The 25,729-nt window shown below is 42.2% G+C and overlaps 1 long non-coding RNA gene and 1 other non-coding gene across 2 annotated transcripts in view; one reads left to right on the top strand and one right to left on the bottom strand.

Moving 5' to 3' along the window:
• Window positions 1-23,283, bottom strand: part of LOC117246979 (uncharacterized) — a 57,200-nt gene extending 33,917 nt beyond the window's left edge. Inside the window, exon 1 of the long non-coding RNA XR_004500785.2 lies at window positions 23,236-23,283. This is a non-coding gene — a long non-coding RNA (uncharacterized LOC117246979). The remainder of the gene's footprint in view (window positions 1-23,235) is intronic.
• trnak-uuu (transfer RNA lysine (anticodon UUU)) lies at window positions 17,819-17,891 on the top strand. Its single transcript has one exon. It is a non-coding gene; the product is annotated as a tRNA-Lys (tRNA).
• Window positions 23,284-25,729: the final 2,446 nt, after the last annotated feature.

The following is a 25,729-nucleotide window of genomic DNA, read 5'->3' as shown; positions in this document are numbered from 1 at the left end:
TGGTTTTTCTTTTTTCTGCCATATTTGCTGACCTAAATGGCCAATAAATATGACACAGACACACTAGGGCTGGGCGATATGGCCTAAAAAAAAATCTCTGATTTTTTCACAAAAAAATCCGATTAACGATTTAAATCGATTTTTTCCCCTCCTAGTTAAAAAAAATAATATTTGCGGCCTGGTAGCACATACCTGGGGTCCAAAACTTTCAGCATGTGAATAAACCCCAGCTTTTCCATGGTAGCCTATATATGGGCACCATACCTCTTGCAATATACATGGCGACTGCATCTGTGATCGCTTTCCACCGGAGCCCTTTCTTATCATACGGCAGTGTTTCCCCTACCATTATATTGGATCACAACAGAAGTCATTTAAGGTTACCTTTCTTACAGAACAGGTCTAAACCTTGTCCTTTTATTAAACAAACTAAATAGCCTTATGTTACAGGCTGAGCCTGATGTGTGTGAGGCTTGCTTGTGTGTGTGTGTGTGTGTGTAGCTGTGTATGTGTGTAGTTGATGTAGGAGGTATTAGATGTTAGTGCGCTGGGTGTGGTGTGTGACGTCAGACAGATGTGCCCTAGGAAGAAAGTGAGGCATGTGCTATGTTGTTTACATCGAGCAGCCACAGTGAAGAAGCCTACGCAGTTCTGCATGCTGTTTTTGAGTTATTTCCCTCTATGTAAAAGTCAGACACTGATGAGAGAGGCTGTGCATCATCCCTGCAGTGCTGAAAATAAAGTGCCGTTCTTTTACACAGACGAGGTCCTGTTGTTTATATGTTGTTGCCACAATGAGCTAACACAAGCTAAAGGAGCTAATAGTCTTGGAGGTCCCTTTACTACGGTTCGGGGGTCTGCCAGCTTGGCGTTGTCAACACTTATTTATCTTATTTACCCAACGGCATGTCATTTATGTCCCTACATGGTGCACATCTAAAATCCTCCTGTGCTCTCTGTGTCGCGCACGGCGGAGTTCGACCCTGATGCGCGCACACACACACACACACACACACACACACACACACACACACACACGGGTGAGCGCACACACGCACACACACGCGCACACACACACACACACACACACACACACACACACACAGGTGTGCACACAAAAGCGCTGAAGAATGCTCCCTTTCTTGAACGAGTTCTTCAGCGCTCGCTGCCATCTTGTTTGTATATCAAGCGCGCGGGACACACATCAATACACACACACCATGCTGGTTATTTACAGTAGTAGGAGAGAGGCAACACCTGTTAATTGAATTAAAGCTAATATATGCCTAATTGGATTTAATTTTCCCAAAGAAAAATATTTATTTGTTTTGCTGTCAGTGTAAAAAAACAAAACAAATGCTCATATCACTATGAAGGCTGCTGGAGACTTGATTTTGAACTGTTTGTTGTAAGTATGTCATTTTTTTAATCAAGTCTTCATTTATTTAATAGATTATAAATAAAATCACACCATGACAATGACTTTAAATGCAGGAAAAATATACTTGGAACTTAATTGTTTAAGGTACATCGATTTTAAATATAGAAATATTACAGTTACCATTTATAAAAGTAAGAAAAAAAATGGTATGAGAATGAATTATTCTCTTTTGTAAACACACTTCTGTAAATTGTAACAATCCAAACTGCACTAAATTTGGTCCAACATTCTTTGAGTTTGAATGATTTTTAGCAGCTGGGCTGTTTGTATGACTGCCGCATTCACACAGGAGATTCAACCACAAGGTAATGAAGTGAACAAAATGCTGTCTGATTACAACTGGTAACATGTTTTATTCTGTTGAAAAGCAACAGTAAATAAAGGTGTCCGACATGTCTCTTGTTTTAAGTGAACTTTTGCAAAGTAGCAAAGTAGGAGCTCAGTTTCCTCTACTCTGACACACTCCCACTGATCCACAGTCAGTCCTGCCAAGTGCTGCAGTGTGCCGGTATATGCATAACGTTATGTAAATGCATTGTATTGTGTATATAATTGGCACAAGTGCTTTCAGTTTTTTATTATTATATAGTTTAAAATTGTATAGTTTCCTCAAATGATATATTGTGGGGGACAATTCCCTGTTTTTCTAAAGAAGGAGGGTCCGGACTCCTATTTTAATACCACTTGTTGTTGATGAGGGGAAGTGTGGTTGTTGTTTTTTGTCTTTTATGAGCTGCTGGACAGCTGAATTTCCTTCGTGAGTAAATAAAGTTCTTTCTATTCTATTCTATTCTATTCTATTCTATTCTATCTAATAAATGACTGAATGACTTTAAAACTGGTCATTCATTTTTTATAGTGTGTTTTTACAGTGTGTTTCTGTGGCACAAAAAAAGAATAAATAACAACAAAAAACAAAAGAAAAACCAATATAAACACATCAGTATTAGCTTTTTGCGAAATAGTCATTTAAACACTGGTATCAGTATCGGCCCAAAACTTCAAAATCCATGCATGCCCAGTACAAATAAAAAGTTAATTTCTACATTTTAATTTTATTATTATATTACTGTGTAATACACCCGTTTCTTTCTTCTCTTCTGAAATAGTTAATTTGGAATTTTATTTTATCGATTAATGATTTATATGATTACTATAACACAACAACATTTTACCGAAAGCAAATTAGCACATACTTTTAGCTTATTTTTTATTGTTAGCTAGGTTGATTATTTGCGTTTTTGGTAATAAATGTGCAGCACTTTGACTACTGAGCTGTAGTAAACCACGTTTTTTTGTGGGGGGTACGGAGGAGGCTCGCCAAGGCCACCAAGCAGTACTTGTGTACAGAGCAACATTACTAATGTGAAAGCTGAGCGGTGAGGGAGTGGAGAGGAGGGCCAGTTGGACTCAGACACAGTAATGCACAATTATACCTTATGTAAAATTGCCCTTAGTTACCCTGCACATTGCCCATACTTGTGCGTTACACTGCTACTGCTATGCTTTAAGTTTCTTTAGACTACCACCAGCCTCCCCCTGCATCAGTACTCAGCAGATCATATACTGTTAGATAGTAGACCTACAGTACGTACAGAAGGTAGACAGACAAACACAATCCAAAACAGCAGTCCTGAAATAAATATGACATTTTTGGAGCTCACAATGTTCAGTTTTCTTTGAGCCTGTCTGAGAAAATGTGTTGATTCAACACTGTGGTGCTTTCTGATGCCATGGTTTGTTTTCTCTTATTTTGCACTGTATCATACTGTAAGAATATTCATTGTTATGTAACCAGCGACACAAAATAATATGAATATCTTACAATATAGCAGAACATAATGGAATCTGGTACACAGTCATAGTATTACCCATCTCCTGGGCTTGTGTGCACAGAATCAGAATGTGTCAGCCCTGCGCAGATTTGTACTTTGAGCATCCTAGGAGCACAGCCACATCATCTTATTCAGCTCTACTGCTAATGTTGCAATAAATGCTTTATAGACAAGAGTGTACTTACTGAGAGTGGATCATGTTGGCTGCTCACACCTCATAACCTCATGCATGTTGTTAGGAAACACTTGTGAGATAATGAAAAAAGCAAACACTGCTACATTATGATTCAGTGCTGACAAATATTGTAGTAATAACACTTGAAGTGACAAAACTATTTCTGTGAAACAGCACTCACACAAGTTAGACTCCTGCTGATGGGTCTCATTAAGTATCTAAGTGGTGGGAGATGGGTGAAATGACTCACCCAGGCATGAAGGCAAGCAGGATCCAGTGTTCCGATCCGGTTTCGTCATAAGGCAGCATTAATGTTTTACAAGAGTCTGTTGGCTGCCAATTCACTATCAAAGCCTATGTTATAGGTGTCTACTCCCTCCTAATACAGTCCAGTATATCTAGACAGGGATACACACAGGGGTGTCAACATAGACAGTGCAGGCAGTGCGGCTTTTGGTCCGCATGTCGAAGTATCCTTGACCAAGATACTTAAGCCCAAATTGCTCCCGATGGCTGTTCCAACGGTGTGTGATTGTGTTAATAACTGAGTAGCAGCTGGCACCTTGTATGGTAGCCTAATGTGTGTGTGAATGAGTGAATGTGACGCGTAGTGTAAGAAGTGCTTTGAGTGGTCACAAGACTAGAAAGGCACTATACAAGTGCAGGTCCATTTACCATATATGTTAATGTTATCCAGTGTCAAGACTCTGATCGTGTGATGAGATAATATGTGTACGATAGCGTCCACTATCGGGCTCGTCATAATTGCCCACACTGGGCCCATTGTAACTACCTTATGCTACTTGAGAATATTTTTAAGCATGGGCCACTGGGCTCCTAAATGTGTTGGCCCAAAGTAAGCTTATGGAAAAACAAAACCCTACAGAAAAAGCAATTTAGTGCAACTTAACACAGCCTACCTTAACTGTGACACTTCAATGAATCAAAAGACATCAAATATACAGTACAGACCAAAAGTTTGGACACACCTTCTCATTCAATGCGTTTTCTTTATTTTCATGACTATTTACATTGTAGATTCTCACTGAAGGCATCAAAACTATGAATGAACACATGTGGAGTTATGTACTTAACAAAAAAAGGTGAAATAACTGAAAACATGTTTTATATTCTAGTTTCTTCAAAATAGCCACCCTTTGCTCTGATTACTGCTTTGCACACTCTTGGCATTCTCTCCATGAGCTTCAAGAGGTAGTCACCTGAAATGGTTTCCACTTCACAGGTGTGCCTTATCAGGGTTAATTAGTGGAATTTCTTGCTTTATCAATGGGGTTGGGACCATCAGTTGTGTTGTGCAGAAGTCAGGTTAATACACAGCCGACAGCCCTATTGGACAACTGTTAAAATTCATATTATGGCAAGAACCAATCAGCTAACTAAAGAAGAACGAGTGACCATCATTACTTTAAGAAATGAAGGTCAGTCAGTCCGGAAAATTGCAAAAACTTTAAATGTGTCCCCAAGTGGAGTCGCAAAAACCATCAAGCGCTACAACGAAACTGGCACACATGAGGACCGACCCAGGAAAGGAAGACCAAGAGTCACCTCTGCTTCTGAGGATAAGTTCATCCGAGTCACCGGCCTCAGAAATCGCAAGTTAACAGCAGCTCAGATCAGAGACCAGATGAATGCCACACACAGTTCTAGCAGCAGACCCATCTCTAGAACAACTGTTAAGAGGAGACTGCGCCAATCAGGCCTTCATGGTCAAATAGCTGCTAGGAAACCACTGCTAAGGAGAGGCAACAAGCAGAAGAGATTTGTTTGGGCCAAGAAACACAAGGAATGGACATTAGACCAGTGGAAATCTGTGCTTTGGTCTGATGAGTCCAAATTTGAGATCTTTGGTTCCAACCGCCGTGTCTTTGTGAGACGCAGAAAAGGTGAACGGATGGATTCCACATGCCTGGTTCCCACTGTGAAGCATGGAGGAGGAGGTGTGATGGTGTGGGGGTGTTATGCTGGTGACACTGTTGGGGATTTATTCAAAATTGAAGGCACACTGAACCAGCATGGCTACCACAGCATCCTGCAGCGACATGCCATCCCATCCGGTTTGCGTTTAGTTGGACGATCATTTATTTTTCAACAGGACAATGACCCCAAACACACCTCCAGGCTGTGTAAGGGCTATTTGACCAAGAAGGAGAGTGATGGAGTGCTGCGGCAGATGACCTGGCCTCCACAGTCACCGGACCTGAACCCAATCGCGATGGTTTGGGGTGAGCTGGACCGCAGAGTGAAGGCAAAGGGGCCAACAAGTGCTAAACACCTCTGGGAACTCCTTCAAGACTGTTGGAAACCATTTCAGGTGACTACCTCTTGAAGCTCATGGAGAGAATGCCAAGAGTGTGCAAAGCAGTAATCAGAGCAAAGGGTGGCTATTTTGAAGAAACTAGAATATAAAACATGTTTTCAGTTATTTCACCTTTTTTTGTTAAGTACATAACTCCACATGTGTTCATTCATAGTTTTGATGCCTTCAGTGAGAATCTACAATGTAAATAGTCATGAAAATAAAGAAAACGCATTGAATGAGAAGGTGTGTCCAAATTTTTGGCCTGTACTGTATAATATTAATAATCATTTATTTAAATGTAAACTTGAGTTCTTTGTAAACAAATAATACATATATTCTTTGAGTCTCTCAGTTCACAGTCAGTTTTTGCAACCCCCCTCATGTGCCTGCCTCATACACTCACTCTCTCTCTCACTTGTTCCATCCCTCCTCCCCTCTCAGCCTTGTGTCTGAGTCAGTCATGTCTACAATAAAAACATTGCAAAAAGCAAAAGAAAACCTACACACTTTTAACTGTTTACTAGCATTTATTTTTTCATAGTCTGCCCTTTTTTGTTTCTGGCTTTTCCTTAAGAACCGTGTCAGCAGTAGTGGTGCCTCCAGAAATGTTTAGGGTGTCCAGATGGGGCCACTGGAAATGATGGGGGTGGCACATCAAAACCAAAAGCCATAACTGAAGTCCAGGAATTATCCTGCTGTTTAAGTATATAGGCTAGTTAAGAGCTATGCCAATGTGGAGAGTAAGGCATCGCATACTGATGTACCATAAAACTTCATTTAATAACCAGGGCTATTATTGCTTAAATCACTTAAATCAACAGGCCTATATTTGGGACAGGCATCTATATGGGACAGGCTGGATGATACTTGTACTAGTGTACTGGAGACTGGATACTGGTTTCATTTTTGGCTCAACCCTACCCTCTGGTCCAACCCACAGGGGTGTTACCTAAATTAGCACCCCCTACTGGTGGACAACAGAATAGGTCATATATGACCATCAACAGTGGTGTAGTGCTAGCTGATGAGGTGGGTGTACTACTAGGTAGATTGATAGGTTACTGAGGAGGAAGTGGGTATTAGGCATGGGGCAAAAAAAAAAACCCCGATGCAGCGCAGTATCACAATATTTTAGTGTGGCAATATCACCACAATAGCCCAGTGGAATAATATAATCAATTGCTTTTTCAGTCCACTGGATACATTTTGCTGCTACTGAAAAAATGTCTGACGTGAGATGAACAGACTGAAAACTTTGATCTTATCAGATAAAACAGATGCTGACCAAGTTTCCTTTGGGGACATAATTAATTATTTAAAAAAGGTAATAAATCACAATATATTTTATCGTAATTCTCAGCATATCTCAACCTATTTAAAATCACAACAACATTGTATTGTGACTTAAGTAACGTGATAATATTGAATGATGGATCCTCTGGTGATTCACACCCCTACTGGGTATACTCTCCTATATATTTTAATGGCTTTTTGATTGATAAGTAGGTATACTCTAAATGTCCAATTGACTGACCATCAATTGTCGCAGTTTAAAACGCGCGGTTCGTGTTGCTCTTAAACTACATAGCTAGGTTTAGGCAACAAAACTCCTTGGTGAGGCTTAGAAAAAAGATCATTGGCTTTAAATAAGTACCCCTGTCACTAATATAATATAACATGACGTACCTTGTGTGAAATGTGTCACGTCGTCATGTGGCATACATCATACTACATGACGTTCTTAAAATAAAAGTTGACCTTTGGTTTCACTCAGGACACAAACATTAGTCTCCTGGATGAAAATCTCGTGTTTGTTTGACCTGTCCACCTACCCAAACTTGTTGCTCTTTATACCACATGCCTGATTTCCTCCTTAGCTTCCATCATGCTTACTATGGTTACTCGAGGTCACCACCTAACAATAAATGTAAATATGGATCATTATCTCTGCTTGTACAAAACAACTTGTGTGGTCGTGTTTTGACAATTTACATGTTAACACGTGGTATACATACAATACATGCTAATTGTGAGTGAAATAAACACAGCATGCATGGAGCTAATGCTCTCTGTTGCGGACACATTCCTTAAGAATTCTCTTATTAATTTGAATAAATATTGTAAACAGAATGTTTTTTTGTTTCTTTAGAAGAGCATATGCTGTTGAAAATTAGATGAAAATAAATATTATTTTTAGGAAGCAGATTGTTTGCTGTATACCTTGAAAAAAAACCACTAATATAGCGGTACGGTTGGATTACAGTAATTAATAATACTCAGTACCTTGGTTGCTTTCCCACAGTGTCATTTTTCACTTGCAAAAGCAAGTAAAATGTGTCATCCTTCCCTCTCTGATTTATGGTAACGGACCTTTAAGATACATCTGACACTCAGCCACTGTAACTCTTCTTTTGCTTTGTGGACAGACAAATTGGCTTGTGCTGTAGATGTGAAGAGGGGAAAAAATTCAACATCCCTATCTTTCTCCCCATATTTCCTGTCATTCTTACCCTTATACATCCAATAAAGGCAAAAATACAATAAAATCATCTGTAAAAAAAGAAAACAATACAGATGACTGTCATATAATGCAATCAGCAACCCTCCATCCACAGCCATCTCTTTCCCTTCCTGCAACACTTTAAAACTAGAGGGAGTGAAGACAGGAGCAATTTCAGAACAGAGCAGTATTGCTGCTTACAGGCTGCACTTCCATCAGGAGCAGCACTGTTATGTCTTAAAGATTGTGTTAAAAAATGCATTTATTCATGACAGCCTCCTTTGCATGGCTGCTCACTGCACAATCTAGGAGGTGCAACATTATTGAAATGCATTGAGATGTATTGTACCAGACTCTGAGACATGTGCAATAAATTCCTCATGCTTTTCACCCCAGAGTAAGTGCTGGTAACATTCTCTGCCATCTGGTGCCACAACAAATGCAGAGATGCTTGGTAAGTAAAGTCAGCGAGTGCACGTTGTGTGTGTATATGTGTGAATATGATTCCATGTGCTCTGATAACTCAAAGAAAACACGGCGAATGAGAAGCAGGAGGGAGGCGACTGGTTTTGTTAATGGCTGGCCATTAAGCTAAATGAAAGCTGATGTGAAATTGATGAGTTTGTTTTGCGGCTGGTTTGCATATGGAAAGCAAATTTATTAGAATCAGGATTCTCACTGCATCCTGTGAGGCTCTTAATCACGGGAAAGGAAACCTTTCAGACCAAATCTATTTATGTCACTTTTCATCACACTAGATGAGGGCTGATTTGCCTCACACAGGGCAGCCAGACACCAATCATTGTTTACCGAACAGAGCAAATTAATGGAACAGGAGCAAAGAAGAGAGTCACAGGCATTAACCAGTGCCATCTGGTGCTGCTTCTCCATGACACTGACGCCTCTGATCAGTGGTAGATAAAAGTGGTCCTGGTGATATCCCAACACTCACAGATGATGTGATACAATACATCTGGATGTGCAAACAGTAAACAGCATTGTCAGAATAGCATCTTGTGCACAGCTGTGGAGCTCATTAGGTGTAGGCTCGGTATAGAAAGAACTTGCTAGCAGCCCCTGGAGGTTAAAACTTTCATTACAGTGAGCAGTTCAAAAGAGTTAGACAGAACGAAAAAAAAAAAGGAAAAGAAAGAGAGACAGACAACGACTTTAGATTTCTGAAAGCCGTACTGGGGATTAAATGGAACATGACCTCATGGAAACACATAGGTGCTCAGTAAGTTCCAAGAAAATCTCCCAATTAAATTACAATCCTATCTGCAAAGGTGAAATTTGTAGAAGAAGGCACATTAAGTGTCTCCATTGTGCCTTCCTTCATGCACATTTGAAAATAAATGAATAAATCCAACCCTGTCATTAGACAAGAATGTCAATCGTGGATGATCCACATAACTATGGATTCAGTTTGATTACTTTTTATGCCCAATGCCAATATTTTACAATTCATTCATTCATTTATTTTTTGTAACCACTTATCCTGTGAGGGTTGCAGGGGGGCTGGAGCCTATCCCAGCTGACATTGGGCGAGAGGCAGGGTACACCCTGGACAGATTGCCAGACTATCACAGGGCTAACATACAGAAACAGACCATTTACATTCACTACAGCCAAATTAGAGTCACCAATTCACCTGCATGTCTTTGGTTTGTGGGAGGAAGCTGGAGTACCTGGAGAAAACCCACACTGACAAGGGGAGAACATGCAAACTCTGCACAGAAGGGCTCCCCCATCCTGTGGTACAAACCCCCACCCAGGGTTCAAACCACAAATGACAATGCTAATCTTTGCACCACCGTGCCACCATTTTTTTCAAATTCCAGCTTTCTAAAATATGCACATGGCAGGCTAGTTAAGGTCAGGGGAAGATAGTAAAAGTAATAGTAAGGTGTGATTAAAGGGGAACTATAATGCTTTTCCTAATTTTATGTCATATAATGTTACAGATGTAAACATTACACATGGCCAAAGGTTCATATAATGAGGTAAACAGATGTACATGTAACCCCTGTGAATAAAAACCTCAGGCTTCAGACTTTTCTGATGACTCCACTTCCAGTTTTTGTTTCTACTTTCGAGACAAGCTGACGTCAGCTCGTGATGGATTCCTTTGTATGGTAATCTGTCCCATATGTTTCAGGCATGCTACTACAAGTGTTTCCATCAAGTAGCCACATGCTAATGTCAAAGAATCATGTAATCTTGGTCCCCGCCAATTTCCAACCAAATCCCTTCTGGAAAATGTCTTGTTTTGAAGATTTAGCTTTAATTGGTGATTTTTTTGCAATAGAAAGTGCTGCTAGACTCCATTTTTCATTCCCCAGCTGCAAGTTAAGTGAGCTGTTACTTGTAGTTACATGCTAACATAAGGGAACATGTAATCTTGGTTGCCCAATTGGTTAATTTCTCCACTATTTCAAATCATATTTCTGCTGCACCATGTCCAGTTGTGAAAATTTGGGTTGAGAAGCTTCTATTGATTATTTTCCATGGAATAAAATGAGTCTATACTTCATTATGGTCATTTCCTGGCTGCAAGCACACTGCTACATGTAGTTGCATGCTAATGTCAGGTAATTATGCAATCTTGGTCACTGATGTTAATTTCTCCCTATTTTGGATTATATTCCTTCTGGAACATGTCCAGTTGTGAAGATTTTGGTTTATACTCCATTACAATCCCGGCTGCAAGTAGGCTACACTGCTACATATGTAGCTACATAATAATATCAGGCAATTTCTCCATGGTTTTGTATCATATTTCTGCTACAACATGTCCAGTTGTGCAGACTTTGTTTTAGAAGCTTTTAGTGGTGATTTTTTCACAGTAGAAAGTGGTGTTATGTTATGGCCAGCCAGGGCGGACTGGCCATCTGGAGGTTCTGGAGAATCACAGAACGGCTGGTACTCCAGGACGGCCGGCAGCCGCCACACAGTCATCACCTTTTTTTTTTGTTGTTGTTGTTTTTTCCTTTTTCTCCCTGATAATCTACTGTTCCACGTCCAGTCCGCTAGGTGGCAGCCTTTAAATTGGATGCCAGCCAGCCCATAGATATCTATGAGCCAGCCGGCCGCCAATCAAATTGAAGAAGAAGGAAGCGCATACCATATGCGCACCGGTTGTTGTGGGCTGGGCCGAGTCAAAGTCCAGGGCTGTTTTTTAGTCCCAGTCCGCCCCTGTGGCTAGCCGTATTTTTCATTGTGAATTTAAAATCCTACTGTTAACTTATAAAGCTCTAAATGGTCAAGCTCCGTCATATCTTAGAGAGCTCATAGTACCATATTATCCCACCAGAACACTGCGCTCTGAGAATGCAGGGTTACTCGTGGTCCCTAAAGTCTCCAAAAGCAGATCAGGAGCCAGAGCCTTCAGCTATCAGGCTCCTCTCCTGTGGAATCATCTTCCTGTTACGGTCCGGGAGGCAGACACCGTCTCCACATTTAAGACTAGACTTAAGACTTTCCTCTTTGATAAAGCTTATAGTTAGGGCTGGCTCAGGCTTGCCCTGTACCAGCCCCTAGTTAGGCTGACTTAGGCCTAGTCTGCCGGAGGACCCCCTATAATACACCGGGCTCCCTCTCTCTCTCTCTCTCTCTCTCTCTCTCTTTCTCATCCTATTACTGCATCTTGCTAACTCGGCCATTCTGGATGTCACTAACTCGGCTTCTTCTCCGGAGCCTTTGTGCTCCACTGTCTCTCAGAATAACTCATACCGCAGCGGTGCCTGGACAGCGTGACGTGTGTGGTTGTGCTGCTGCCGTGGTCCTGCCAGATGCCTCCTGCTGCTGCTGCCATCATTAGTCATTAGTCATACTTCTACTGTTATTATACACATATGACTATTGTCACACAAGTATACTGTCAGATATTAATACATACTTTCAACATATTGTACCACAGTAGCCAGAACTATAACTATAATATTATTACTTTCATTAATGTTGTTGTAAGCTACTGTTATTACCTGCATCTCTCTCTCTCTCTCTCTCTCTCTCTCTCTCTCTGTCTCATTGTGTCATATGGATTACTGTTAATTTATTATGCTGATCTGTTCTGTATGACATCTATTGCACGTCTGTCCGTCCTGGAAGAGGGATCCCTCCTCAGTTGCTCTTCCTGAGGTTTCTACCATTTTTTTTTCCCCGTTAAAGGGGGTTTTTTTGGGGAGTTTTTCCTTATCCGCTGTGAGGGTCTTAAGGACAGAGGGATGTCGTATGCTGTAAAGCCCTGTGAGGCAAATTGTGATTTGTGATATTGGGCTTTATAAATAAAATTGAATTGAATTGAATTGAATTGAATTTTACTGTGTGTGGCAGCAATTATGTTTCAGTGAGAACTCTCATTCCTTGTGACGCCGGAATTCCACTGGATGCGTGTCCGTTGCGGAACAGCAGCGCTGGTTATCTGTTGTGTGCTCCGCCGTCCGTCAACACCCACCGGCTGCGTTTGCTGTGCAGAACGGTGCAGCTCCGCCGGAAGACATCTTGGTGTGCCTCTTTGATTAATATGTTCTCGTCCATGGTGTCAACGGGGTGAAATGATGTCTGAAAACCTCTGACCTGTTGACTTCAGGCCTGCCTCCGCCCATTATGTAGTGGTGCAGGGAAATATGATCCGCTGTGAACACTGTGTATTTTATTTTGAAAATTAACCAGATGTATTATTTTGTTTCTGTGCACGACTTCCTGCCCCGCACGATCTGCTCTGTGCTGAATTGCTGCGTTGTGCTCCAGCGTCCGGCAAAAATAGAAGTCCTGCGTATCTGTTCCGGAGGGCTCCAGAGTGCCGGAGCTGAGACGGAGCTGGAACTCAGTACAGCCGCAGACGGTGGAAGCACACACATTTAGGAGAATTGAAACGGATCAGCTCCGCCACCATTCCGCAACCAACACATATCTGGTGGAATTTGGGGGTGAGGATCTTTGTTTCCCTCCAGATGCAGATGCCCAGCGCAGATTGGGTGACTCTCCATGACAACGCTGCTGTGGATTGGCTCAGCTGGGGGGGCTTCGTGTGGCATCCCTGCTTCGGATTGGCCAAGCTGAGGGCTTGATCTAACATCTGGGTGGGCTGCGATGACTTTGAGGGTCAATGCTGCTAGCAGGTTACTTTCCTCCTTGGCCGATGGTTAAAATGCTGTGTTCTTTGTGTGTGCTTGTGCTCAGTACAGTGAGTCATTTCTTTATTGTTATCTGTATTGATTAACGCTGGGTGGGCTGTTGTTAGCCTCTGGCCTTATTGTTTGTTGTTAAGTCTTTTAGTGTGTGTGTTAACTTCACTTCAGCCCAGCTCTGCACAAACCACGCTTGTGTATATACATTGTAAACAGCACTGCACTTTAGATTACTTTACACGAATCAATAGGGGTGAACTGCTATTTTTGTAGTAACCTTTTTTCTCCTGTTTTTGTTTAGTTTAGGGAGTCAGGCCCAGTATTGTATTTTTGTTTGTAGGGCCTAGGCAGCACTCTGGGGGAATATAGGTGGGTTTTGTTTGTTATTTTGGCTGTGGTTTACCCTGAAGTCCTTGCTTCATACTCTCAGATCCATTGTATTAGCAATAAATTGCTCACTGTTCAGTGATACATGCTCTCCATTTCACGTTTTATGTTACGCTCTAACACCCCTAGATTGGGGTGAAACATCTGTTACAGTCATTCCCCGGCTGCAAGTAGACTGCCACATATAGCTACATGCTAACCTCACCAAAACATTAAATCTTACAGTCATTACATTAGCAATCATTCCCCTGGCTTCAATGACAGTGCAGAGATGCTGAAAGCGAAGACCTGGAAGCACTCACTAATCAAAGCAGACTGCCTGGAACACTCCAAAACAGCGCCCGTCTCTTTAAGTCCCCCTCCAAAAAAAGCCCATAAGATCAATACACGTGTTCCAGCACTGACAGTATAAGGAAAATAAAGTGTTTTTTCAACATTAAAACATGTAAACAAGTTCTAGTAAAAACCCAATGTAGTAGTATGAAAATGAAAATGAGCATAATAGGTCCCCTTTAAGCTTAAAAAACCTCGGTTAATATGAGAAAAATAACTAGTTACAGTTCATAAAAGGGGAACTGCAGATCTGTGATAGGACACAAACTCTGTATCTCTTACATAAACTTGAGACTCACTTTTGTTATACTTCCATCTAGGGGTCAAAACTTCCTTGCCCCTTACATACTCTCCAGACATCTCAGACCCTGCCACCCCCTCCTGCCCTGCACTAACCTGTGTTCCCACCATTTCCCATCTCCTGACCTCCTTTGTCTACCTGTACACCTGTTCCCACTTCCTCATTAGCCTTGCGGTATGTTGACTGGCCCATTCCCATTCATTCTCTGCCATATTGCCTTATGTGCTTTCAGCTTAGCCATCCAGCCTTCATCTCCACCTGCCTAAATTCTGCCTGTATGAACCCCTTCTTGCTTTTGGACTTTAGCCCCTTTGCCTGGTGCCTCAGTGGATATTTATCCTTTCCTTTTTTGCTTGCCTGGTATTGACTTTTGCCTAAACTGAACTTTTAACTTCATCTGTTTGGTCTCTGAGTTGTGCTTTTGGGTCTAAACCTGGTACTACTGAAATGTATCATTATGACCAGCCCAAAATGGTCGCCCGTCTGAGGTGTACTGCCCCACCGCTGTTGAGTGTCTGCTGATTCATTGTCCAAGCCACCAGTCCTTTTGGTTCTTCCCTCTGCTACACACCTGTCTCTTATTATCTCATCAGTCCTTCAGTGTACATCACCAGCCCTTTCCTTTTGCTAGTTTGGCATGTTGTGTCTTTGCGCTCCGGCCATCTGCACCTGTTCCTGTTTTCCTGCTTGATATCTGATACCCATGTTTTGCCCATGCTGCATTTTGCTGACTTGACTTTAATAGAAATGTTACCTCCATGTACCATACACACCTCCTCTTTGTTTAAAGTGCATGAAATGAGCTCATGCTATGATGGAACAGTGCTCCAGAGAAATATTGATCATCCTAATGGTGTGTGTTTGCTCAGCTCTGAAGATGAGAGGTAAGAGAACATGTCATGGTGGCTGCTGGAGAGTTTGTGAGAACAGACAGCAGAGGTGCAGCATCGGATAAAGAACACAACAAATACATTAAACAAAGAGGAACTCATCTGAGCAGGTGTGGCATTTGATTGCCTGATTAAAAACTATTAATCATTATGACACTCAACAATTATGATCGTCACTGCTGTGCATAATAGGACTGTGCTTATTGTTGCTGCACAGCATAAAAACAGTCATCACTGCTGGGCATGATGGGACTGTGCTTATTGTTGCTTCACAGCATAGAGACAGTCATCACAGTGCAGCCATGATAAACTTTTCACCATGGAGCTTAAATTGACCACACTTAAATGATAATATCATATGTAGCAATGTGATGCTAAAGCTCAGGATTTATAACAGGTTTCTTAATGACTTGCTCTGACTGTTTGCATCATGACTTGGACAAATGACTCACTATCTGACATATAGTCTTTGCTGAATATTGTGCTTGTCTTCAACAGTGAGGAAAAGCTGACACTGTGTCATCACTATGCCAGCTTTATTTAACTAGTCACTGCCACTTAACATTTAAAGGCATGCAGGATTGATTATATATTAACTGCACTGAAGAGCCCATCAGATGGCTTCAGACAACAGGGCTGTGTGTCATTCACGAGTACTTGAGCACTCAGAAATGTGTGCAGGATGTGAGCGAGCATCGTGGCCAAGTGTGTAAAGGCCATTGATTTGACCAAGTGGTAACCATGGAGTAGATTGGTTTTTGAAGTGGGAAAACATTACAGTAATTGCATTTAAGGTCAGTGAAAATCAACACAATGTCATAGCCCAGTGCTAGTGACAGACGAAAGGATAAGGTTTCAAGGCCTCAGTTGCACTCTTAGAAATAAGGGTTCCAAAAGGGTTCTCCCTGAAGGGCTGAGCTTCTACTAAGAACCATTTACTTCTGAAGAGCCCTTTTTTTTTGAGAGAAAAGGGTTTGAAAGTGTTGTTTTTGTAAGACTAAGGGTATCATTAAGAACCCTTTTCACCTAAAAAAAAACAGTTTTGGAAAAAAAGTTCTTCTAGGACTGTCGAATATCCAAATAGTAACCTGTGTTTGAAACGGTGTTTTGTAAATGTAGATGTATTTGGAATCCCCTAAGTGAGTATTTTGCATTTTGTATTTGGTTCTGATTTGCAACTAAGTTTCCGTTCCCAACGTTACTGCACCTTTGAAATAGTACAGGTTGTAGTGGCAGGGATTTCATGAAATTGCCATGCCCTAAAAATGTGATTGTGAACCATGAGTGTTGTGGGATACACTGCTGAACATGGTTCCCTTGGCCCCCAGCCTAACCTGTTTAAGGAGTAATAGTGACAGAGAGTAATAGGTAGCGGGCAACGTAGTCTGAAGTTGTAACCATTATTGCTTCACAATCCGATCTTTGCAGATCCTAACTTCTAGAAAAAAGGTACCTCATTAGAGCCAGGGTAGCTCAGATGGTAGAGCATCAGACCCTTTCTCTGAGGATCCAGGGTTCAAGTCCCTGTGTAAGCATTCTGTTGACACTTACTGGTTCCCAGCAGCGTTTCTCTTAATGGGTCCAGCTTGCAAAAATGCTGTTGGACTTAAAACCCAACACTTGACCTGTAGCAGAACAGGTGCTTCCCTTTGCACGTCTAAGACACTTTTTAGAGCTTCCCCTGCAATGTCCATGACAATTGAGTCTGAAATGGATGAATAGATGCTTTTGCACATTTATGGTGCTCTTCTTTTCTACCAACCACACACAGTGTATTGTGACTTGGTTAAACAGTTGCACCTTTTGACCAAGGTGGCTGATAAAATGTATTTTAACAGCACTCATTGTCCACACAGTGGGCCCAAACAGCTTAGCTGGGAGCGTGTGAGACTGAAGCTCCAAAGGTCCCTGGTTCAACTCTGGGTTTCAGCAAGAGCATCATTCTCTATTTACAGAAACCTCACTTGTTTAAGTTAATGTGCCATATTCATGTGTGAAATTGCGTGGGGACGCATTCCTTCTACTGCTCCTGTGAAGTGTTACATTTGAAAGTTATAGCAAAGAGCATATCCAAGACTGTGTACATGAAAACCTGACAACTCTTCCCTTGGTGTGCAAGGCTTGTACATCACCCTTTATTTCAACAATTTGGAGCAGCTGCGATCTGCAAAACTCAGAACCACCCTGACACAAGTTGATTGTAGAAATTATTTTGCCTATTCAATGGCTTCATATCTGACAGAGGTTCACGAAAAATTGCTGATTATTCAACGTTCTTTAAATGTAAAGTTAGCGTTGCACTCAAACTGGTCAAGATAGGGATTTATTTCCAACTCTTCCAAGTGTGAAAGTAATATAACCAACACATATGGTTCTTCAAAGTCAGTATTAAATCCTGTCTGTGCTCTTCAGACGTGTTCCCCAGTAAGACATGATGTCTTGTGCAAATGATCACAATCCAATCCCTGCAGATTCTTTCCTCTAGAAAGACAGTTCCCCTCAGAGACTGGGTAGCTCAGACGGTAGAAGATCAGACTTTTAATCTGAGGGTCCAGGGTTCAAGTCCCTGCTCAGGCACTGTGTTGACACTTTCAATGCTTCCCATAACTGTTTCTCTCAATGGGTCCAGCTTGCAATAATGCTGTTGCTCACAGGTCCAACATAGCTCGGCTTGGAGAGCATTAGACTGAAGGTCCCTATTTCAACAGTGGGTTTTGGCAAGAGCATCCAGCGTTCTCTATTTACAGAAACCACACGTGTAAGTTAATGTGCCATATTCATGTGTGAAATTGCGTGGGGACGCATTCCTTCTACTGCTCTTGTGAAGCATCACCATTGAAAGTTATACCAAAGAGCACAGCAAGACTGTGTACATGAAAACTTGGCAACTATTCCCTCATTTTTAAGAGTCTTACTCCAAATTCAGTGTTCGTTGGATTGTTCAACAGTGTCTAAAACCACCATTCCAACAGCAGAGTCAGGGATGGGGCTGCACTCAACAAGTCCTGAAACGCAGTGCGACTATCACGACCACTTCATGCAGTGATTGGCAAGGTGTGTGGAGTTGTGATAAAAAGGTGTTAACTTTTATTTCAAGCTCTCTATTTTCATTACTCACACAACTACTTCTGTGTGTACCACAACACAGTGCAACACCATGGATGTCCTTGAGGAGAAACTGTCTGAAAGTGTAAGCTGTTATAACTATAACATACAATTAATTTAATCCTTGAAGAAAGATTGGGGGGAGATAGCGGGATGCAGCCATAAGGCTATAACACTTTTACTACTACTTATCCTGGCCCTGAATAGCCATCTGAATAAGTGAGGTACCAATACAGAATACAGAAACAATAATTATCTGTTTGAAGTGGTCTACAGTGATCTGCAGAAAGTGACAAACTGAAACTCTGTAACAAATGCTGTGCGGTGTCACATAAATCTAATTAAAATAGTAGGGCAGCAATTTAGTTTACAATCTTCTTTTATTTAATGGCTTTGACAGGAAGGTTTTATGAACGTTGATTGCAGTTTCAAGATTGCGATTAAGGGCTACTACGGTGACATGCTCATCACGTGGTCTGGCTAATTGGTGGCTATTGGCAATCCTGTTGGTGGCCCCTGCTTAGGTCCTCTAATTAGGGAGCAAAAGTTTCTGTCTTCTTTTATTTAAATTAGTTTTTTTCTGTCTCACCTGAGTTAAAAACAAAGTGCTATCTTTAGTATCATAATAACCTAGCAAGATTCCTGGCATATTGGTGACCTGGTCTCTCTGTTGATTATGCCTATTTATGTACATATTCATTGAGACATAAATCATGGAGGGGATAGAATGTTTTTCTTTACCACTCCCTTAACCCCCAGTCTTTGAGAGCATGGATTGTAAAGAAAACATTATGTTCATCTTAAAGGTTTTGGCTGTGGTGCAGAATATCTAACCTCCAATAATTTTCATTTATCTGACAAGGGACTCCAAGAACTCCTCAGTGGCCTGTCGGAGCGTATAACGTGTGGCTTACCCCAGGCTAAAAGGGGGAAGAGGTTAATTTTACTTTGTGCAAATAACTTTCCACCACCTTGGTTAGCAGGAAAAATCTCCCTTCTCTCTTTGTCTTTGTCTATATTGATTCCCTTTATTGAGCTGATTTCCAATGTTAAGTGGGAAACCCATGACCTGCCAAACCAGCTGCCACAATCAGATGCGGGTTACCTCTAACAGAAGGTTAATCACAGGCAATCATTAACATGACTCTTCCATTAAAAAGGAATGTCCCTAAGCCCACAAGTCTTATTGCATTATGTCAGCCTTATTATCATAATACAGGGAATAGGATGAAGTAAGTATACAGCTTTTGTGATTTTAAAGGAGCAATAAGCGAAATTCACCATTTCTAGATTGAAGGAATTAAAAAATGGGTATGTGAAGAACTAGAGGTGTAATTTCATCTGGAGTATAGCATGACCTCACACACCCTCTCTCTGTGTTGATCTCCAGCCCCTTGTTTACAAGCCGGTCCGGCTGCGCGTTCATGTACGTTCATGTAACCCCCCCCCCTCCTCTCGGAGCCCTTGGCCCTCCCTCCCTATAAAAGGCTACAGCCAGTGAGCAATGGCATCGGCGTATTTTCGAAATGAAATGGCAGAGAGCGGAACGTCCACCTGAAGACGACCAGGATCTGACACTACCTCTAAAGAAACAACGGTTGTTGGCGAAGAAGTTGTCGGATAAAGAAAGGGACAGAACTCGGATTAACATTGGCCTTGCATTTCCAAGGTGGAGAGCACTGCAAGAGCTAAAGGGGCTACAATCTGACTCGGAGCTAGCTCTTCTTCTCCTGGACAGGTACAACATGAAGTCAAATGTCTGTTTTAATTACTGTTACAGTAACGTTAAGCACATGTCGCTATGTCGATTCATTTAAATTTAATGTTACAATCGTAGCATGGGTTAATGTCCGGAGCTTGAGTTATTAGCGGCTCGGTCCCAGCAATGGGTCAGGCGTTACAGTTGTGTTAGGTGAGTAGCCCGGCAGCCCAGCTGACATTTGCAATTAGCATTGTAAAATGTAGCCTGGCGGGCAGGCTGGTGGCTGTGTTTAGCTATTCCCCTGCCTACTTCAATGATGATGGTACCTGTAATAAATGCAATATATTTGCTGAAATGGAGGCGAGGCTCACTGACTAGAAGAGCTGATAGAAGTGCTCCATAGCTGCAAGCTCCAGTAGCCATAGTAGCTCTAGTGCTAACTCTGGGAGCTAACGCTAACATTACTCTCGTTCCAACTCTTCTTCGTGAGACGCTCACGGGCTCCCGGCTCACGGAGAAGAGTTGGAATCTTAGCATGGCAGCCGACTAGTGCTAACGCTAACGTCCCCACGCTTAAGCAGGCTCCCGGAACCTTAGCATGGCAGCCGACTAGGGCTAAGGCTAACGTCCCCACGCTTAAGCAGGCTCCCGGAACCTTAGCATGGCAGCCGACTAGTGCTAACGCTAACGTCCCCACTCTTCTCGGCTCCGGCGAGCTCCGTGAGCCGAGAAACAGGCTCCCGGAACATTAGCATGGCAGCCGACTAGTGCTAACGCTAGCGTCCCCACGCTTCTCGGCTCCGGCGAGCTGAGCCTGGCGGAGAAGCGTAGGGACGTTAGCACTAGTCGGCTGCCATGCTAACGTTCCAACTCTTCTCCGTGAGCCCGCTTACGGGCTCCCGGCTCAGTTGGAGTTGGAGCGTTAGTGTGGCAGCGGAGTAGTGCTAACGCTAACAGGAAAGCAGGGAAATAGCTAAACACAGCAGAGACCGAGAGTGAGTGAAAGACATCACTAACTGCTAAACTAAGCCAAACTAAGTTGGCTGTTTAGGTTTTATTTCCTCACCCCTGTGGCGAGTGAATCTGCCTGCAGTGAAACCGGGGCTAACCGGTGCTTCCTCCTCAGGCTCCACTTCACTCAGCTGCCAGCACAGCCAGTTAGCTTCCGCTAGCATCCCAGCTAGCAGCTCTCTGTTTGAATCCAACCGGAGCACCAAGCCCTGGTTTGTTATTCAGGTTAATGTGGGAAGAAGCAGCGGGTATATCGGGCAGCTGAGTGAAGCTGAGTGAAGCGGAGCCTGTGGAAGAAACACCGGGAGACTGTCTGGATGTAAAAGTCCGTGGAGATGCTGCGGTGCTCGGCTGCACAGACGAGGCAAGTGGGGGGAGTGGGGGGTGTTGGAGAGCAGAGGTAGAGGGAGGAGTGGCTCATGACATACTTTGTTTTGCTCTATAGGCAGTGCACAACAACGAACCTAGCGGTGAAACGATTTCGCTTATTGCCCCTTTAACACATTAAATAATATATACGCATTTACAAACAAATATTTTTGAATTCACATCAAACCATCACAATTTTACAATCAAAGTATTAAAATACCCTCTGTGTATAGAATTGTATGTAATTATAGCATATCTAGATTATTCTGATGGCATAAGTAGGGGTAGGTAGAGTACAGTGAGTATTCACCACGGCTTCTTTACTGAAAATAGCTGCTTACTGTAGCAGTGGGCCGAAAAACTAAACCAGTGGGCTAAAAGAGGCTAAAAGGCCCCAACAGAGCTGTGTAGAGTAGAGTGTGGATACCCTCACAAAGCCAATGGGACCCAACAGGTTTAGGTTCTGGTTGGCTTCGACCTATGACAGACCTTCTACTACTACTTCCTGTTCAGGGCTAGGGTTTGTTAATGTGAAGACACGTGAAGGCAACACATTTATGTAAGTTAACGATAGCTACAAAATGAGGGAGGACGTCAAACAAAATATCTCATCGCCTAGCATTACCCGAAGCTCAGTGTACTTGCTTGGGAAATAATGTTGTTTAGGTTTGGGTTGGCTATGATTGTCCTACTATCTGTTTAGGAGCTTACTGTATATAAAAACACTTCTAGAAAACCTAAATTGATAAGAAAGACTGTTTTTTCTCCTTTCGGACTATATAGGAGCCATCTGTATATCTATTATGGTCTGTGATAACAATAATAGGTTAAAACTCTTCTGGAGGTGAGGAGTGTCATTGACTACAAGACCGGTAAGTCACCAGGTGAGGTGGGACTGTGAGAGAGAGTGAGAGAGAGAGTGTGTGTGTGTGTTCGGATCTTTTTTAAATTTCAGCCCTCCGACAAGGCTCGACAGGCAGCACACAAAGTTATAACTCGTGTTTTCCTTTTTGTCTTCTTTATTTTGATAACAAAATGACCACAGGTCATAAACCTGAAACAACAAAAACAGATGCAAAAAGTTTCATGTAAAACTGAGATTGCTGAACAGATGTTTCCACTTTTTTTTCATAAATAAAATATGTTTGTAAGCTGGTTAATTATTACCCCATCAGCTACTATTGCCATACATATAACAAGAATCTACCTGCATACCATTTACATAAGTAACAATTTCAGATACATCACAGAAGACCCAAATCAACCACATTTACTACATCTCCCAGAAAGCCCAGCGCTCCGGGAGCACGCGCAAAGCAGTCCCCAGACGGCAGCGCGGACATGTTGAGACACGGCCTGTGTATACCAACTGCACGCGCTGCCGATAAGTTACAAGAGCCACGAAACACAATACAATGCTCTGCAACAGACCACAGAGTCAAAGTTGCCGTTCACCACACCATCGTACGCATTTGCTCACCGAGCGCTCAACCACCGGCATGTCCCGGCCAACCCCGACCGCCGAGAATGCTCCCGGGAGTTAGCCGAGTGCCGGCCGAGAGTGCTGCGCTACACTCACGCCGGAGGCTGAACGCCTATCACGCTTGTAAACAACACATTATGAGCCACCTACGGCACGTCGGGATAGCGTGGTGAACGTCAACACGACCCTCTATTCATGAGTTAACCATCATTAGCAGGCTGCTTGCAGTTAGCAGTTGTAATGCTACTTACTGACGGGCTGTATGCTCCTGCCGAAGGTTCGCCGACAATAAGCCGTCAACGTGAAACAAGAATATTATGTACGCCCTCACGATTAACCCCTTAAAGGGTCTCAGGCGTACAACGTAACTAAATGAATGTTTTAACCAAACAATAGAAAGGGTAGATATCTCTGTTAAAAGAAGAGAGTGGCTGCAGCAGCTCAATAAATCATACACATTTCTTATTAGTACACATAACCTGATCAAAAGTCTTGACAGTGTGTGACGTGTGTTAAAGCAGACTACCTATAAGTCAATATAAAACAATGACTTTTGGTGGTCATTTACACGTGTGTAATCACAGTAAACAGGCAAGCTGTAATCATAATTACACAGTAGCATAACAGACAAAGTCAGTGTTTCAGTAACGTTATATTACCTGCGTCAGAATTGAGCTGGGTTCAGAGATAAAAACCAAAATGCGTGCCAGGTTCAGGGTTGGGCTCGGTTACTACTTTTGGGTAGAGGTGTAGTGGCAGTTGATGAGGTGGGTGGATTAATGGGCAGATAGGTACGTTACTGGGTATACTCTCCTATATATTCCAATGCCTTTCTGGCTGATAGGTGGGTATACTGCAAACTGCCTAAAAACCAAGTGGGTATATCCTGTATACCTGCGTATATCCTCCACTACACCACTGTTCTTGGGCTTGATTAGCGCAGCTTTAGGGATAATATTGTGAATAAGTGATTTTGAGACATTCTCATAGCCCAAAACTAGCGGTGTAGTAGGGGTTATACACAGGTATGTGGGGTATAGGTATACTTCCCCCCCCCCCCCCCCACATTTTGTATGATTTTATGTCTTAAATAAATTGGTTGATTTCATGTGAATAAGTCAGTGCTCCCCAACTTAATATTTCTTAATTCTTCACCATTTTTCAAAGACACATTTCACTCTTTGATAATAATGCTGTTTATAGTTTCAGGATCATTTTTGGGCTTTTTTCTTCTTGTTGACATCAGTGATGCCTTTATGCCAGCACTATCAGCCAAGCATATAAGCAGCAGGTACTTGCTGTAGGCCTTGGGAAATCAAAGCAGATCTGTGATAAATCTGAACCATGTAGTGTATTATAAAAGTTGTATACCGCCAAACAGACTGCTGTTTAGAAAACAAATCATCACTGTGACTTTTTTGCATACAAATCAGAATGGGTTTGTGTTGTAATGATAAGAGAAAAGCGAGACATGATAATACAAATCTGATATATGAGCCAGCAATCATCCCAGAGGAGCAGCCCATCATCCCACAGGGTACAGACAGACTTGAACAGCCTTCAGTCCCACTTATCTCCTCATTTATTCCCCTAAGACAGCCATTAACTGATGATGACAAAACTATGACAAAGGTAAATTGATCACTTAATCACTCTTAATTTATGAAATGATGGGTCCTGATTAAAAAGCAACGCACCCACGGGTATTCTTGACAGATCACTTGACACCACAACATGCAGGAGAGGAGAGGGAGTCCATTAGCCAGTGCATCCAACTGTGCTCCCCCCAGGGCTTGAATATGAGTGGTGTGCATTTTGTTTGTTCATGAGAAAACTCCTTTTCCTTTGTCTTTTTCCCATACTGCTAAAAAGTCACCAGTCTTAAAGCTTCAGGATGCATCAAACAATGTAGGTCCTACTACGTTGTCCGAGCACACCTAAGTGCTGTTTGGAACAGGTACAAATACAAAAAGCCTGCATCCCACTGCCTCCATCTTCATCTCTCTCACAGAATGGTTCTTTTGTGTGCCTTTGTGGTCTCCATGAGATGAGTTGTACAAATGGGGACAACAAAGCACACTTTACTTGCCCACACTTACACTTGGTGTCGGACTGGGTTTTACACAAACAATGACAGATGTAGGTTTGAAAAAAGGCTCCATTGAGACTGTAGTTTCTTGGATCCAGATAAAATACAAATGCAAGTTCATACATTTTCATTTCCTCTTTTTCAGTCATATTAACCCTGACAGACATTTTAATTTATATACACTATTGGAAAGAGGGGATAGTTCACCTACATTTTGATGGGTGATGCTAAGCCACTAAGAATTACGTTAGCCTCAGTGTCCCAGTGGGGTTTAATGCGCTTTAGTGCTCTAAAAGCGAAGACTTTGTCTATTTGAAATCAGACAAAAACTCACTGTCTTTGAACCTGCCTTGTTACTATAAGCTTTTCTTTCATAATTATAAGAATAGAGGAAGGGGGGAACATTGGCACTGAGTAGGACCACAGTGTGGTTGACTAGTGTTCACCACTGGCTTGTCATCATGCCTTTACAAGCTTCAAAATTGTATTTATTGTCTCAATGTAGTAATAACAGTTTTATTTTCTGGAAGCCTAGACTTTGTTTTAAAATCAAGCAAAACCCTCAAATGACCAAAAATGGAGATGTTTACACAAGTCCACATTTATCTAGAAATGAGCAGTTGCAACATCCGACTGATTTTGATAGAGCAAGCCAC

This window comes from Epinephelus lanceolatus, chromosome 21 (genome assembly GCF_041903045.1).
Source record: "Epinephelus lanceolatus isolate andai-2023 chromosome 21, ASM4190304v1, whole genome shotgun sequence".
Classification (NCBI taxonomy): Eukaryota; Metazoa; Chordata; class Actinopteri; order Perciformes; family Serranidae; genus Epinephelus; species Epinephelus lanceolatus.
This window is presented reverse-complemented; position numbering and strand designations above follow the sequence as displayed.